The sequence below is a fragment of the Camelus bactrianus genome, chromosome 22, assembly GCF_048773025.1.
Source record: "Camelus bactrianus isolate YW-2024 breed Bactrian camel chromosome 22, ASM4877302v1, whole genome shotgun sequence".
NCBI classification, from domain to species: Eukaryota; Metazoa; Chordata; class Mammalia; order Artiodactyla; family Camelidae; genus Camelus; species Camelus bactrianus.
The window spans coordinates 9,522,555-9,539,500 of record NC_133560.1 but is presented as its reverse complement, the minus strand read 5'-3'; the positions used below and the strand labels follow the sequence as shown (position 1 = coordinate 9,539,500).

At 47.3% G+C, this 16,946-nt stretch overlaps 1 non-coding gene across 1 annotated transcript; it reads right to left on the bottom strand.

The window, feature by feature from the left end:
- Positions 1–3,409: 3,409 nt before the first annotated feature.
- TRNAA-GGC (transfer RNA alanine (anticodon GGC)) lies at positions 3,410–3,482 on the bottom strand. Its single transcript has one exon. It is a non-coding gene; the product is annotated as a tRNA-Ala (tRNA).
- Between the last annotated feature and the right edge of the window lie 13,464 nt (positions 3,483–16,946).

Below are 16,946 nucleotides of genomic sequence, written 5' to 3'. Positions count from 1 at the left end.
GTGCAGAAAATTACCCCGCCACTTAGCAGCTGCGGACAAACGGACAAGTGTTTATTGTCTCACAGTTTCGATGGGTCAGGAATCCCGGAGTGGATTAGTTGGGAGGCTCTCGGTCTGGTCTCTCATGAGGCTGTCATCCAGGTGTTTGCTGGTGCTGCAGGGATCCGAAGGCTCGATAGAGAGCAGGACCCCATTCCAGGATGGCTGTGTGTGTGTGTGTGTGTGTGGTGGGCAGCAGGCAAGGAGATTGAATTGCACGGGGCCTTGCAGGCCCTGGTGAGAAGTTTGGGCTTCAAATTGTGGTGAGTGGAGCCATAAAGGGTTGAAACAGAAAGTGCCAGCTTCGGATGTGTCCTTTGGGAGGAGCTGCAGCTTGGAGCATGGAGGGTGGGAGACCGAGGTTGGCCAGGGGTGAAGACACACCCCAGGATACCACGGCCACGCCTGTGTTGGACAGTCGCCTTGGGAAGAGAGGAGGGGGAGGGGACAGTTGCTGGATTGTCCTTGAGGTCAAGAAGGAAGGGAAGGGCCCACAAAGACACCTACTTTATTCAATGTGGCTGCCCAGTAGGTATTGGCGTTATCACAGAGAAGGGGGTCCGGGGGGAGGGGGCACTGGATGAGGGAGGATGAAGAACCCGTTGAGTGAGATGCCTGTGGTCCCTCCAAGGGTGCCCAGGAGTGCTTGGCTATTTGGGTCCAAAACTCTGCAGAGAGATGGGGGCCAGTGGGCAGGACTCAGGAGGCACCCTGCAGCAGTGAGAAGGCTCTGAGGCTAGATAGACTGGAACTCTGAATGCTGATCGTCTCAGGGGCCCAGAGCCCTCAGTGGGATGTTGGAGAAGAACTGTTCTGAAGACTGAACACACGATGCCCACAGAATGCTCTGGCGTACAGTTGGCCTCCAGTCAACCCTCCCTGCACCAGAAAGCCCAGAGGGTAGTGAGAAGGGTGGGCCCCCGGGGGAGAAAGCAGGAGCTAGACCTGGGCTGGTCCCTCCCTCTAGCTAGAATTAGGGTGTACCTGATCCCCTCAAAAAACGAAGCCCTGCGCCCACCAGTTCCTAACACCTGGCTTTGAGTCATCGCTGCTGCCGCCTTTGTTTTGACGGATGCCTGACCGGCCTGGCTCTGCAACCATGCAGATGCTATGCTGTTGCTAGGCAACTGAGCTACCGCACAGACCCTCAACCCAGAGCTGCTGACAGTGGCTGCCTTGAAACTGCCTGTAAAAGGAGGGAGGGGTTCATCCGAAGTCCAGGGCACGTTATGGCAGCGGGTGTTTACATGCACGATGGGGAGGAAAAGAAGCAACGGTAATACTTCCTGTTTACTGAGAGCTTGTCCTGTGCTTGACACTGTCCATGGATTCGTTCGTTGAATTTTTTACAGCGTCCCTGAGATGTATGTTCTAACGGCTCCCCTCTTACAGGGGAGAAACCCAGGATTTGGAGAGGAGAACTGGCTTATCCAAGTCCACCTAAATGAGAAGTGGCGGAGCTGAGGTTTTAAACCCAGGACCACCTGACCCCAGGACTCGAGAGTGGAAGGGCAACTCTGCCTTGACTTCCTGCCTGGTTTCAGCACTCTGTGCTTCACCTACTGTCTGCTACAGTTCATTCTCTGCAGAGCAACCGGGAATCAGACCGCGTGTTCCTGCTACAGCCCATCCACGCCGCCGGTGCCCTCGGGACACTCCTTACAAGAAACCTGGCCTGAAGCTGCCAGACCCTCTCTGATGGGATGGCGATCCTTCCCCTATTTGAGCCTCCTCCTCCCTCCTTCGGTGTGTGCTTTCTTCTGATGTAAGCTCCACACTCTGGTTGCCTCAGAGCAGGTTACATCCCCCACCTTGACCTTGGAATTCCTCTTCCTCCTCCAGGTCTCAGCTGAGGCACCCCGCCTCCCAGCAGCCTTCCCCGATGCCAAGTTGGCAGGGGGGTCTTTTGACTCCCAGGTCACCCTGCACCCCCATAACTCTCCTTTACTGGGGGCTGGGATCCCACATCCCACTCACACTTCATCGGCTCCAACACCTGGCCCAGGCGCTGACTCACACAGGCCCCCAAAAGACTTTCCGTATGAACGTCTCAAGAGCGATGTCTGAATCTGTGAAGTGAGCTTCCTGGGTCTTTGGTCTCACATTCACCTGGGAGAAAGCAGTGCATTAGCACTCAGTCCACTGCTGTTCGGGGCCAGACCTCGTGCTGAGATCTAGGGCCCATGGGGGAAGCGCTCACGAAGAACAAGGAGCCCATTTTGCAGGGGAGGGATCTGAGGCTCAGAGAGGGGAAGCCACTGGCTCCAGGCAGCACAGCTTGTCATGAACAGGATCTAAGCCCGAGTCTACCTGGTCCCATAGCTCTAGGGTGAAGTTCCAGGTCTCTCTGAAGAGCATTTAAAATGAAATGGTGCAGAAAGAAGTGCACTGACATTGTCACCCACCCCCAGTGTTCGAAGACACCTGCGGTTTGAGACAACACCTGCTAGAAGATGAAAAGACCAAACGGAGGGAAGGAGCAGAGGAATGTGGAGAACAGCGGGGAGGGAGTCGCGGGGAACGTGCGCAGAGGCTGAACTGCAGCCCGGCCCTGCAGCGCCGGCTCCCCCTCGCCCAGGACACCAGGAGCGCCCACCTCCCATCCACCATCCACCCAGCTCAGCGGGACCCCCGACCAGAACGCACTGCTCAGTGATACACTGACGGGTCTGGCACCCACTGCCCTGGCCTCTGGGCCCTCAGCGGCTGGGCCACTCTGACCTGGCATCCTGGGAGCAGGGCAGGGCTTCCCAGGCTGAGAAGGGGCTTGGCCAATCCTGGGCTGCAGCAGGAGGTGCCTGGAGCCTGGAGAAGGAATGCGGGGAGCTCTGGGACAGCCAGGGTGATGGACAAGGTGGAGGGGGCAGGTGAAGGGTGGCGGGCAGCTCAGGGTCGGACCACCCGGACCATTTGCCTCTCTTCAGGGTGGCATCAGAGGCAACTTTATCTCTCCCTGAGCTCTTCTGACTTTCACAAAGAGAGGAATTATTATGCTCACGTTAGAGAGTACCTGGAGCCTCATCCATCCATCCATCCATTCATTCATTCACTCATTCATCCAGCAGATTAATAAAACTGGGCACCAGATGAAAGCTATCAGCTCCACGTGGCTGCCTCAGAGGCACTGCAAACTCTCCCCCCGAACTCCCTCTTCCAGGCTTCCCGTCTCCATAAGTAGCTCCCTATCCACCCAAGAGGAGAGCCGTTCTCCCTCCTTCTCTTCCACATCTGGTCCATTCGCATCTACTCCTCTGCTTCTGATGCACACTGACTGCATCCCCTGGTGCTGACATTCACCCTCTGGTCCTTGTGGTCCTTATCTCCAGCCAGGATGATTGCATCAGCCTCTGATTTTTTTTTCCCCCCTTATTGGAGGTACTGGGGATTGAACCCAGGACCTCGTGGATGCCAATCACACGCTCTACCACTGAGCTATAACCCCCACCCCCTTTCAGCCTCCTGATTAGCCCCTGATTCCACCCCTCCCCCTTATAGATCACAAATTTCATCATGTCCAGCCCCTGATGGAAATCTTCTGTGACTGCCTGGAGCCTTTAGAAGGGCATGCTGTCCTTACTTGTTCCTGTGTGCTCACGATGGCCAGCCCTCTGCCCACTTCTCGCCACACTCACGCCTGACCCAGGGCCTTTGTCTTTGTGATTTTTCTATAATACCTCACTCCATATTTTCACAGCACACATTCATGCCTCAGTTCATCACTGTCACCTTGAAAGCTTCGCTTGCCTAATCACTGTCACATCACCCTATTTTATTCATTTGTAACATTTAGTTAATTGTCTTGTGTATTCTGCCCCCTCCTTACTATGATATAAGCTCTATGAGAGTAGGAACTGATCCTGTTTACAGCCCCTAGAATAATGCCAGGCATGGTGTTTGCAGAGCTGATGCACTACACAACTCTGGAGCGCACAATTCACATCAAATCTGTATAAAGGATGCTCTGGAATTGTGCAGTGCACAACTTGTGCAACTGTACATGGCAGCCCTGGGGATATGCTAGCGAAGGTAGAAACAATTCCTGATCTCACAGGCCCTACATTTTAAAGGGCTGACTTCAACAATTTGAGGCTTTTATAATAATGAGTGCCAGACAGTACCAGACACTTCACATTAATGGTCCAGATTTTTCCTAACAAAAGCCACCATTTTACATATTAGGAAATTGAGGCTCAGAGAAATAAAATGATTTGCCTTAAGGCCACTTAGCTGACAAGAGGTAAAGCCAGGACATGAAAACACTTCAAGCTGTTGGCAAAGTCCAGATCCTTGGGAGACACACAAGGCAAGGGGTCCCTGTCTTAAAAGAGTTAGCCGTTTTCTTGCGGGGAGAGCCTGATCTTTATGTGCAGTTAGCGTGCGCCCATCATGATAACAAGTAGTTTATGTGCATTTTTCTTTCCTTGTTTGAAACCTCACAACAGTGAGGGCTAGAGCCCCAAAGAGGAAAAAGGACTTCCCCAGGGTCCCACACAGTGAGGGGAAGAGCTTGGAACAGGAACTGCCACCCCCCACCCCCCTAATCATCTATTTCCCTGGTTCTTCCTACATTGTGACCCTGACCAGGAATGATCGTAATTAAATATGGCAGCGGCTGCAATTGAGGAATGAACAGGATGCTGAGGAGCGAAGAGGAACATGTCTAACTCTGCTCAGAGCAAGACAAGAGTCACAGAAAATGGTCTTGAAACAAGCAGCAGGTTTCCAGGCAAGCTGGGGCATTCCAGAGACAGGGCCTGGGGAATTTAAGGCCAGGTTTAGAGCCATCATTTGAGGTGGCACTGGGATCAGAATGCAGATCTCCTGACTCTAAGGCCAGCCCTTTGCCTAGCCCAGGTCCCCAGATGCTGTGGACAGCCATCTCCCCTCCCCCTCCCTTCCTCTGCTTCTGCTCCTTGAACAGGAAGTTCATGAGACAGACGTCAGCTGGAATCAACCAGGTGGGTGATTTCCTGGCAACCTGAGCCTGGCTGAGCTCATCCACACTGAAAACTCCCTGTTCCGTCTCTTTCTAGGTGACTTTGAGATTTTCCCGTGCTGCTGAACCTCGATCCTGTACTAAGAGTGGCGTTATTCTGTAACTGAAGCAGTCCACTGTAAAGACGGACCATTCGTTTCTTCCTCTATTTACCACTTGATGAATAGTTAGCCTTGTATTTAGATTTTGTTGGTTGAGAATAAAGCCGCTATAAACATTTGTATACACATTTCATTTCATTTGGGTGAATAGCTAGGAATGGATTTGTTGGGTCCTATGATGAGTGTATATTTAACTTTACAAGAAACTGCCCGGGGGAGGGTGTAGCCCAAGTGGTAGAGCGCATGCTTAGCATGCACGAGGTCCTGGGTTCAATCCCCAGTACCTCCTCTAAAAGTAAATAAACCTAACTATATTCTTTGGTAAAGTGTTCAAATCGTTCATTTATTTTTTTCCCTTTGGATTTTTTTCTTATTAATTTGTTTTGAGAGTTCTTTATATATTCTGGATACAAGTCCTTTAACAGATACGTGATTTACCAATATTTTCACCCAGTCTGTGATTGTCTTTTCATGTCTCAAAGTGTCTTTCAAAGAGAAGTATCTATCTTTAAATATTACAGTGTTCAGTATTCACTGCTTGTAGTGAAAGGACCTTACAAGAGTACACAGCCAATTCTTCCTGCCTGTCTTTTGTCCTACTGTTGTCAAACATTTTTTTTACGTGCTATAAACGCATAGCACATCACTACTTTATTGGTCTAAATGGTCAGTTATGATTTGATGCAGTTAAAAATAAAAAATGATTTTGATATTTAACTTCATTTTTTTCTACTTTTAGTGCTCCCCTTCCCCTTTTTTTTTCTTTTCCTTTTCTTTCTTTCTTTCTTTCTTCTTTTTTTTTGGTAGCTCCCTGTTTCTCTCTGGCATCATATCCCTTCTGTCTGATGAACACCTGACATTTCTTGTAGTGCAAGTCTGCTGACAATGAATTTCTGTTTTTTTGTTTCTCTGAGAAATCCATCATTTCTCTCTCAGTTTCAAAAGGTGCCTTTGCTGGGTATAAAATTCTGTGTTGGCTGCATTTTTCTTTCATCGCTTTAAAGATGTCACTCCATCATCTTCTGGACCGTATAGTCTCTAACCATAACTGTAGTATTTCTTATCCTTGTTCCTTCGTATGCAATGTCTCCTTCTCCTCTCTGGATGCCTTCAGGATGTTGTTTTAAGTTTTCAGCAATTTGAATATAATATGCCCAGTGTCTGTATGCAATGAATTCAAGAAGTGTTTTTAATTTTTCAGACTGTCTGGACTGTGTTACTGTTTTTTTTTTTTTATAAAAGTGAGAACAATGTTCTTTCCAGTTTTCTGTATCCTAAGCTAAAGCTGGAAGTTCAACATTATCAACCTAGTAGATTTTAAATTTCAGATATTGTATTTTTCAGGTCTGGATTTCCCTTTTGGTGCACACATACACACACACATCCTATTTCTCTGCTGATATTGCCTATCCTGTACTCATTCGCATTTTTTTCTCTTCCCTCATTGAGCACAATGATAATTTTCTTCTAGTGATTCTAATATCAGAGTCATGTGGTTTATCACTTTTGACTTTTTTTTCCCCTTGCAAATGGGTTGCATTCTCCTAGTTCTTTATATGTTGAGTAATTTTGGATTCTATCCTGAACATTTTGCTTGTTATTGTGTGGGAAATTCTGATTTCTGGGATATCCCTCCCGAGAATGTTGATGTTGTTTTTTTTTTAGCAGGTAGTTAGTTAGATTCAAACTGTCATCCCTGGCTTGCCTGTTGGGGCTGGTAGCTCAATTCTCAGGGCTCTGGGCTGTTTCAAGTCTTCCCCAGGTATGCATGGTCCGTGGGGCTGGCCAGACACGTGGATGAAGCTCACACTCAAAACCTGGGGATCCCCTTCTGTAACTCTCTCCTCTCCTGGATTCCTCCTCTGACTTTCTGGTGGACTCTATCCTCCTGGTCCTCGGGTCATAATGATGGATGAATTTTCTATCACCACTCTGGGATCACAGCCCAACCTCAGACCAAAGCTATGAAAATGAAGAATTCACCCTGCACCAGTCCTTTCTATGTTTTGACTCCCCTCCAAAATGTGCCTGCTTTCCATCAGCCTCCAGACCCTTCAATGTAGTTGCTTTTTGGACTCTGTGCATGGTTTATGGTGGTAATTTCCGGGAGGATTGATGTCTGCTAGGAGTTAATTCAGCATATTCAAAGCAGAATTCTGAGCTGGATTTTAAAGGAAAAGTAGACGTTTTTGGTGAGAAAGGGCATCCAAGGCAAAGGGATCGACATGTACAAAAGAATGAAGGTCGAAAACAATGTAATAAGCTTCAGTCTCTCTTCTGATAGCTTTCCTTTAAGTGAATCTACAAGCGAAAAGGCTTACAAACAGATATAGCTGCAGCTTTTGGCATCCTTACAGCCTGCTTTTTCCCCTAGAGAGGAATTGAGATAATGAGCATTTTAAATTCTTCTTTCTGAATATAGACCGAACCCTACCACACACAATCTCTTGTACACAGTCCTTCAACCAGCAGCCTGAAGGGTAATGACACATTCTGGGCTCCCTGCTTGAGACGAGGTTTGGAAACATCCCTCTGGCATCCAGATAGTGTCAAAAGGAATATATCATTTCTTATCTCTTAAAGTTCCTTGCAGATTTCTATGACACGAATTTATCCAGAAACAGACTGGCAGCCAGCTCAGTGTCAATGATTTAAAATGTGTCCCTCTTTGGACCTCTCTGCCCCCACCCTCCATCTCTTCACCCACCCCACCAGCGCACATGCTTCAGAGAAGGCAATCGGCACAGTAATCAATCCTGTGGGCTGGAACTGTTGAAGATGTGACGAAAGGCTACTACATTCATTCCTAGGAAGCTCACAAACGTGCCGTCGCAGAGTGAAAAACAGAAATAAAAGCCAATTAACTTCATCTGACTCCGGCATTTCTGACTTTAGTTAAAATGATTATTAAAAAGTAAAATTTTAATGGGCACACACACAAAAAATCCTTGATTACTGTTTCTGCTCATTTTTAAGCAATAAAGGAATAAATAACTCAAGTTGATTGTTTCTGCTTGACACACATCTGCCTGTTGTATCGGGAAAGCATGAGGTCAGAACGGATTCACAAAAGACGAATGTGATGTTTTATTTATGGAAGTGTTGGCTGATTTTGCCTTTACCAGTTAGGGTTTACTGGGAAATGCATGTTCTTCTGTGTGTGTGTGTGTGTGTGTGTGTGTGTGTGTATCTGTGTGTGTGAGTGTGTATGTGTGTGTGTATATGTGAGTGTGTATGTGTGTGTGTGTGTGTGTGTGTGTGTATGTGTGTGTGTGTTAAAAAAAAAGCTCTTTCCGCTCGTTAACCTCTCCCTGTGGCAGCTGGTGCTGAGGCTGCAGAGAACTGAGCAGGTTGGAAGCCGCGCCCCCTCTCTTTTGACGGGAGCTCAGGATGTAGCCTTCAGTCCCGAGGGGCCGGGCACACACGTACCTGCCCTGAGGTCAGGCTGGTGAGCTCTTAGGAGGGTGGGGCCAAGAATGGGAGGGAGTCCTGCCTGATCCGGTCACACACCCTGTGTGTCCTTCGGGGAGGCAACTAGACAACAACTCGGCAGGCTTTCCAGGACCTCCTTGAGGGCTCCCAGGAGATGGAAAGGACACAACCCAGTTCCTTCCCCGGGGGGGCTTCCAGCCCCCTGGGCACTGCTGGGATCCATGCTCCCTTTGTCCAGTGGGAAAAGGAGTTGTCTTCTGTGACAGGAGGAGAGGGGCTCCCCGACTGGTATTTCCACCAAGATCAGCAGTTGGTCACCATCCGTCTGTGTCCCAACCCTCTCCCCGTAAAATTCTCCATTTGTCTCTGTCATGTGGTCCAGGCAAGTCCTTTCGTCCACCCGAGCCTCATTTTCTTCTCATCTGTAAATGATGCTAGACAATACCTTTTTCTCAGGGTTGTTGGACAAATAAATGAAGTAACTTAGATGACGTTTCCAGCATGTAGTAGGTGCTCCACATGTAATTAGCTACCACCTGTCATCATTGCCCCCTTTATCCTCCCTCTTGTTATCACAGCGCACCGTCCGGGTCTCTCTTCACTTCCAGACTCTGACCTCCACGAGGGGAGCACCTGGGTCTCCTTCTCCCCCGGGCCCCAGCGCCCAGAGCAGGGGCAGGCAAACTCCAGCCTGCCTCCTGTTTCTGTGTGTAAAGTTTGACTGGAACGTAGCCACCCCTGTTTGCTTGGGTATTGTCCACGCTACAGCAGCAGCATTGAGCAGGCAGTTGTGGCATAAACCACAGGGCCCACAAGCCTTAAATATTCACTCTCGTGCCATTTACAGAAGAAGGTGGCTGACCTCCGACCGAGAACAACGTCTAACATCTAATAGATAGATGCTCATAGATGCTTGTCTTGAGAATGAATGAATGAATGAATGAATGAATGCAAAATCCAGGTCCTGCAGACTGGGCATCATGGTACTCGGTTAGCCCAACTGGAATTTTCCTTTTTTTCCTTTTTTTTTTGGCAAGTAGGTTCTCTTCCTTGAGCTAACTGGCATTTAAAGCTGACACGCTGATTATTAACTTTATCAGAATGTAGCTGTGTGGGTGGTGAAGCCCCACAGAGAAGAAAATAAGAGGAAGAATAAACAGGGAAGAGAGAGGAGGGGGCGGAGAAAGGAGAGACGCAGACCCTGCCCGCTCACCATTTCTCGCAGCCACTGCCCCCGCTCACACCCTGGTGACATCCAGCCTGGGTGGGTGCAGCTGCGCGGCCCACAGCCTGGCATGTGGGAGGCACTCAGGAGACTTCGGTGGAGTGGATGGATGGATGAGGTGTCTGTGGAGCATGGGAAAGGGGAGTGGAACCCAGAGACCAAGTTTCCATTCCGGCTTTAGCCAGCTGAGCACCCTCAAAGAAGTCAATTTCCCTCTCTGATCCAGTGGGAACACAGATCCTCACTTTGCTTCCCTCGTAGGAGTGCGGCGGGCAACAGAGGCTTAGTGGCCAACAGAGGGAAAAAAAAAAACTCCTTCATGGAGCAGCTGAGTGCTGGGCACCAAGGAGGACATTTCCTCTGCTTCCGCCAAAATTCACAACACACTAGGGCAGCAGAGGGGAACCGGCCAATTTTTTTTGATGTTGTTCTTTTGGTGCATAAGTTTCTCTTTTGCAAAAATGGTGATAATCATTGCATATCCTTTATAGAATTCTTAAGATGATAAGTTAATATATGTAATGCACTTACGAGGTATGGCCCAAAGAATTCTCTATTATGATTACATCTCTACATCATTTGAATTTTTGTAACTTTTTACTTTTTTTTTTTGCCGCCTTTCAAAAATGATTTATTATTCTCTGTTTAGTGATTAAAGAATATGAGGACCAGGAACTCTAACGTGAAAAGATACATGCACCCCAGTGTTCACAGCAGCACTATATACAACAGCCAAGACGTGGAAGCCACCTAAATGTCCATCGACAGATGACTGGATAAGAAAGTTGTGGTATATTTATACAATGGAATACTACTCAGCCATAAAAAAGAATAAAATAATGCCATTTGCAGCAACATGGATGGAACTAGAGATCGTCATTCTAAGTGAAGTAAGCCAGAAAAAGAAAAATACCATATGGTATCACTCATATGTGGAATCTAAAAAAAAAAAAAGACACTAAAAAACAGACTTGCAGACATAGTAAACAATCTTATGGTTACCAGGGAAAGAAGGTGAGAACGGATAAATTTGGGAGTATGAGATTTACAAATGTTAGCCACTATATATAAAAATAGATTTAAAAGATTTTCTTCTGTATAGCACAGGGAACTATGTTCAATATCTTGTAATAACCTTTAATGAAGAAAAATATGAAAATGAATATATGTATGCATATGCATGACCAGGACGTTGTGCTGCACACCAGAAATTGACACATTGTAATTGACCGTACTTCAGTTAAAAAAAAAAAGAATACGAGATCCAAACAATTTTACAGATGGGAAACTGAAGCCAGGGAACCTAAGCTGATGGTCTTCTCATGTCACTTGGAGCTTTATGATCTGAGTTTTTCCCAAAGAAGAAGGAGAGAAGGGGAGTGACTTCCTCAGGTCTAAGAGGTGAACGTCTTATCTGGACGATGAACAAGAGTGCGTAGAGAGGACTTGATCATTTACAGAGCGCACGCCCAGCCCCTGTAAAGATATCAGAGAGAAATCCTGCTACCGTTTAGAGAGAGTTAATTTTGTACCAGGCACTTTGGGACTTGCCCCCATGGCAGGACTGCGATCGGAACTCTTATCTGGGTGACTCAGACCCCTAGGCTAACTGCCTCTCCCTTGACTAGTTGCTTGTCATCGAGAAAGGGTTTGCTTTGTTTCCCTTCCAGAAAAAAGGTCCTCACTTAGTGCTTCGAGGGTAGCGTGATTGATGACAATAATTACAATGTTGCGCAGGTCGTGTTTTCAGCGCTGTTGCGTCCAACGCCACAAACACAGCCCAAGCAGCCGGATCCTTCTGAAAGAGCTGATAATCAGGTTCTTATAATCACACACCCTGTTTTCCTGGAGACAGAAAAAAAATAGGTTTCCTAGGTTAGGGGAGAGTTCTTTACTAATTGTCAGAAACGACTATTTGAACTGAACCGCGGGAAATGTGAAATGTGAAAATATGCCTTCGGGGGCTGGAGTACGTGGAGCGTATGGGCTGATGACTCTGCATTTAGATGGTTTTTGGGTTTTTTTTTCCACTTTTAATGACTGTATAACCGAAACACAAAAAGGCTGAGGGGAAGCTTCATTTTAGATTGGATTTCACTGGATATAGCTGGTGCTAAAGGCAAGTGTTGGATGAGAGCATGTCTTGAGGTGCACTGGGCTGTGGGCTGGAGTGTTGCCTGGCTGGCACATGCTCCCCCTTGTTGGGGTGACAGATCTCTGTCTTAGGGGGGCACATGCCTACCCCACTCGCTGTTCTTGGGTCTAAAGACTGGAACCTGGAACTTAGCCGGTCAGCTCTCAGAGCTCTTCTGTTGCTCTGGGTGATGAGCTGCCCTCGGGAAGCCTCAGGTTCCTAACCTGTACAATGGGCACAAAGATGATGCCCAGATGATGGGATTTTTGTGAGGGTCAAAAAAGATGCAACCCATCAGTGCCCGGCACACAGTAAAGGCTCAGGAATGTTAGCTAGCTTCATGATCGTTGCTGCTCCTCCTGGTTTATGCAATTATAGTCACATTCTTTAAACTGTGACGTTAAACACATACACGTTATTTGCAGAGCCCTCTGGGGATTTCAGCTGTCAGAGCTTCCTTGCTTGGGGGCTGGGCACACGCCTCAGTTTCTTGTTCTGTCCTCTAGTCTTGATACCTCACTTTCCTCTAAGCGTCTCTGTGTCTGTTTATTCCTGGGCTCTCAGTGGTTAACAGAAGAGCCAATGGCTCTTCCAGCAGCCCCTCTCTTGGTGGCAGTCCCATGGAATGGGACTCAACCAGTTTGGGAAATGTCAGCGCAAGGCAGCCAGCCAGCAGGCAGGGTGCTAGGGGATGTGCAGGGTGACGGACGTGGTTGATGCCCTGCACTGAGCTCCTGCCCTGAGCGGTGGCCCCGGGGCTGGGAAGCGCTCTCCGGGAATTTGCCCAGGACCCTCTGGCAGTCCCCTTGTTTTCTTGCTCTGTTCTCTAGGTTGGGCCCAGCGCTTCCCGGCGCTGCTGCTGCTTCAACTACACCTTTACAGAGACCAAGTCTCGTGGCTTGCCTGGGGCTGAGGGGTTTCCGGGGCTCAAGGGATCTCATTTCTCCTCTCTCTCTTTCTGGTGTTCTGCTGACTCCCCACCCGGGCCCCTTCATGCCGTGTGAGGGGCCTCCATCTCTCTCGCTTCCTTTCCTCCTTGACTCTCTTTCCTGCTCCTCGCCAGGGCCTCGGGAAGCCCCATTCCTAGAGCGGGACAGGACCAGAGTCTGTCCTGCTGTTAGCTCACATCACCACGGTCCAGTCCCATGCGCCTGCCCCGCACCATCCTCACCTCGCCCTGTGAGGAGGGGACTGTCACTGTTGCCATCCTGTAGACATGAGAAGATACAGAGATCTAAGAGGTCCTCCACCCAGCCAAGGTCACACAGCAGGTGACTCGTGAAACTGGATTTGGAACCCGAGTGTGTCCTGCTTACAGTATGCGTCCATCTGCTTCCCTGTGCACCCCGCCTCCTGGCTGGGAGGGAATCCAGGGGCAGCAGTAAGTCACTGTGAATCAAGACACAGAGACCAGTGGCCACGGTTCCTTCACTTTTTCCATTCACGTCCATTGAGCACAGCTCTGCTGGATGTTGGATGCATGGCCCTTAATTATTCTCTGATTGTTGGGTCATAAAATTCAAAAAGCATTGATTGCATGTCTGCTACCTGCCTGGCACAATGTTGAATGTTTCACCTACATTATTATTTTTTAAAGGCTGACCTTTCTCCTTTTTTTTTTTTAATTTTAATGGAAGTACTGAGGATTGAACCCAGGACCTCTTGTATGCTAGGCACTCTCTCTACCAGTGAGCTTTGCCCTCTCCCCTTCACCTACATCATTTTATTTATGCTTTTTAAAATCCCCACCAAAACCCCAGAAGGTGGATCTCAAAAAGTCAGTTCCACAGACACAGAGGCAGGCTTCAAGGGCTTAGCGATGGTCCACGTGGAACAGCTGGTCAGTACTGGTCTCTGCCCACAGGGCTTTGGGATAAAAATTGCCTCGATGGGGTACCCATCGCTGGCAAATATTCCCTTTTAAGTTCTCAAGCAAATTATCAACTCTTCCCAGGCAGCAGATGCTGCTTGGATTTCTTTACCATCCCCGAGCTGCTCTGGCCCGATGCTAAGTGCAAAGACCATGCTCACCATGAGCCTTTGGACTTTCACATGATTACAAAACAAAATAAACAAACAAAACACACCAAAACTGTGTGAAGGCTCATTTTCTTAGTGGAGGAGGCTTGTAAAAAGTCCAGAGGGAAAAGAAAGGAAGCAGTTGTTGGGCACCTGGTCTGGGCCACATCTCATCATCCTCTTTGGTAACAGTCCCGGAACAGCCGGAGGGGAGCGTGATGATGGCCATTTCATAGATGGGGAGACTGAGGCCCAGGGAATTTAGCCCTTGTTCCCACTGCCTCGCAGGTGGCAAAGGAACTGCTTTTCTTCTCCCTACAGGGGCCTTTCTGTTCTCCAGCCTCAGGTGGCCTTGTCCAGAGCTCTTGCCTCAGTGACAGGTGAGCCATTTAATAAGGTACCTGTTTGTCTCCCTCCTGGGGAGCCACGTAGGGCTGTGTGCTGTGACAAAGTCCTCCTCCCTCCCTGCTGGGAAGCAAGCCCTACTGGCTCAGCCTGGCAGAAACTCTGCTCATTAAAGCTTTTGGGAAAGCTGGATCGATTGTGGCTTTTTTCTTCAAGAAATCAATATTTTTGGTGAAGCAAAACCCTGGGAAAGAACCCCGCTGAGTACCGGGCCTCGCAGAAAATTAGAAATTCTCCTTGAGTTTGGTTGTGGAAAGGAGATATAGAAAATCTTTAGTCCGATGAATCCTCCGCAGGAGAAATTTATGAGATCAAGCTCGTGGAAAAATGCAAATTCCGTGACTGCAGTCCCAGAAGCCAGGACCGGTGCCGGCTGCAGACTCCTGACTTGTCCTTGACACGGGGATTTGGGGATTTCATTATTCAGGAATTGGAAAGTCAGGCTCCAAGGAGGAAAATGGCCCGAGGCCTACAAGATAAGGTGGTGCAGGGTTTGCTGAAAACTTCTGGGGAGAGGAAAGGAGACTTGTCTACCCAGAAGTCGAAGGGCATCTTGCATCCGGCACTGACAGGTCAGAAATCAGAGGCAGCTACTCCTTTGCTGTCTGCTGAGCGTCCCTGTCTCCAAAGTTTGAAACTGATCACACTTGATGGATGTAAAGACAGGCCACGTAACTTCCTGAGCCCACCCAATGAGTTTACTGAGTCCCTACCAGGAGCCAGGCAGGCTTCCCGGTGCTGGGGATAGAATGAACAGTAAACAAGATCAAGTCCCTGCTCGCCCTCATTCTAGTGGGACATCACTTGATGTGTGAAAATAAGCATGACACAAAAGGCCAGAGAGTGATGAGAAACGATGGAGGCTCGGAGGTTGCCACTCCTTGCTTCTTGCTTCTTGCTTCTCCTTGGGAGGTGGTGCTTGTGACTCCGGTGCACCAGCGCCGTGGCCTTGGCATCCACCTCCTGCACATTTCAAGTGGGAAGATCTGGGTTCCCCCATTAGGCTGGATAAGCCAGCTCTGGCTTGGGAGTGAGGAGATAAAGCTAGGGAGTGAAGAATGAAGTCCATGGCTGAAGGCAGTTCCTGGAACTGGACTGTCATCTGAGTGAGGGCCAAATTCAAGGGGACAGCTCCTGAACTTGGCCCAGACAGAGCGGTGGAACTGGCTCTACACAGAATGGACTGTGTCTGAAGACAGTGCGCAAGCCTGGCGCATCAGAGGATGCGTTCAGAGTTCGCTGAGCATCCCCAAAGCTCCATGTCAATTTTGCAAGCACCCAGGATCTTTCCCGTGGTGTATGACCCAATTGTTTTTCCTTTTTTATTCTCCTGGACAATTATTATTGAATGCATAAAATTTTAAAAATTTATGAATATCCTTTCAGCATGAAAGATTAAAATAATACAATATAGATTAAAACAATATAGATTAAAATGAGAACTTTCTCCATACCCCCTCCCCATTCCTGTTTCTTCCCCAAAAGTATACACTGTAAACAGTTTCACATCCATCTCCTGGACTCTTTTCTATGCATTTACATTCAAACATGTACAAACGTACTTGCATCTTATATTAGAAATGGAATTACTGTATGCATATTGTTCTGTGACTTGACCATTTTTCATGTTACAATATGCATTGGAAATCCTTCTGTGTCAGTAAGTACCCCTTTCATTCCTTTTTAATGATTATAGTCCCTAAATTTTTTCCAACCGGGAATAAAATATTGCGTTGGTCACATATTTATCATAAAATGAATTCTTAAATGTGTATAGTTTCATTTATAAAATTTCTATTTTATTCTAGTCATTGATCGTCTATTTCTGAGCCACAAAACACACTGTTTTATATACTGTAGCTTTATAGTATGGTTTTTTACGTGGTCTACAGCAAATTTTGTTATCAGTGTTCATTTTGGAATTTTCCTAGTAATTTTTATGCTTTTTAATGTCAAGTCTATTTATTTACATTTCCTTAAAAATCATGCTCAAATTATGACTGGGATGACATTGAACGTGAGGATAAGGTGGAGAGAATTGACAGCCTTACAGTCCATCTTCCCATCCAGGATTAAGGCATGTCTCTCCATTATTCAGCACTTCTCACTATTGTTAACGTTCATTCCATAAAGTTTAATAACTTTCTTCATTTAGGTCTTGCACAGTTCGTATTAGGGTTGTTCCTAGCTTTTGTATGTATGGTTGTTTTTTTGTTATGAATGAAAATGTAAATTCTGTTCTATAATTGACTATTATGTAGTAAAGGAAATTATTCATAGTTTTAATGTTTTGTAGATATCTACCTACTTCCCCCTTACCAATGTCTCTTATTAGTTCTATTATTTTCCTGAGCTGATTTTCTGGGGCTATGACAATATTGCTTACAAATAATGACAATTTTCTTTCTTTGAAATTTTATTCCTCTATTTTTTCCTTATTGCATTGGCAGGATGTTGAGTAAAAGGTTACATAGGGCGATACAGACAGCATCCTGACCTTGCTCAGGTCCTAAGAGGGACTGCTTCTCTAGTTCGCCAGCATGTCTGATGTTTGGTAAATATCAACTCTCAAGTTATGGCTTTTATTTCAGCAGA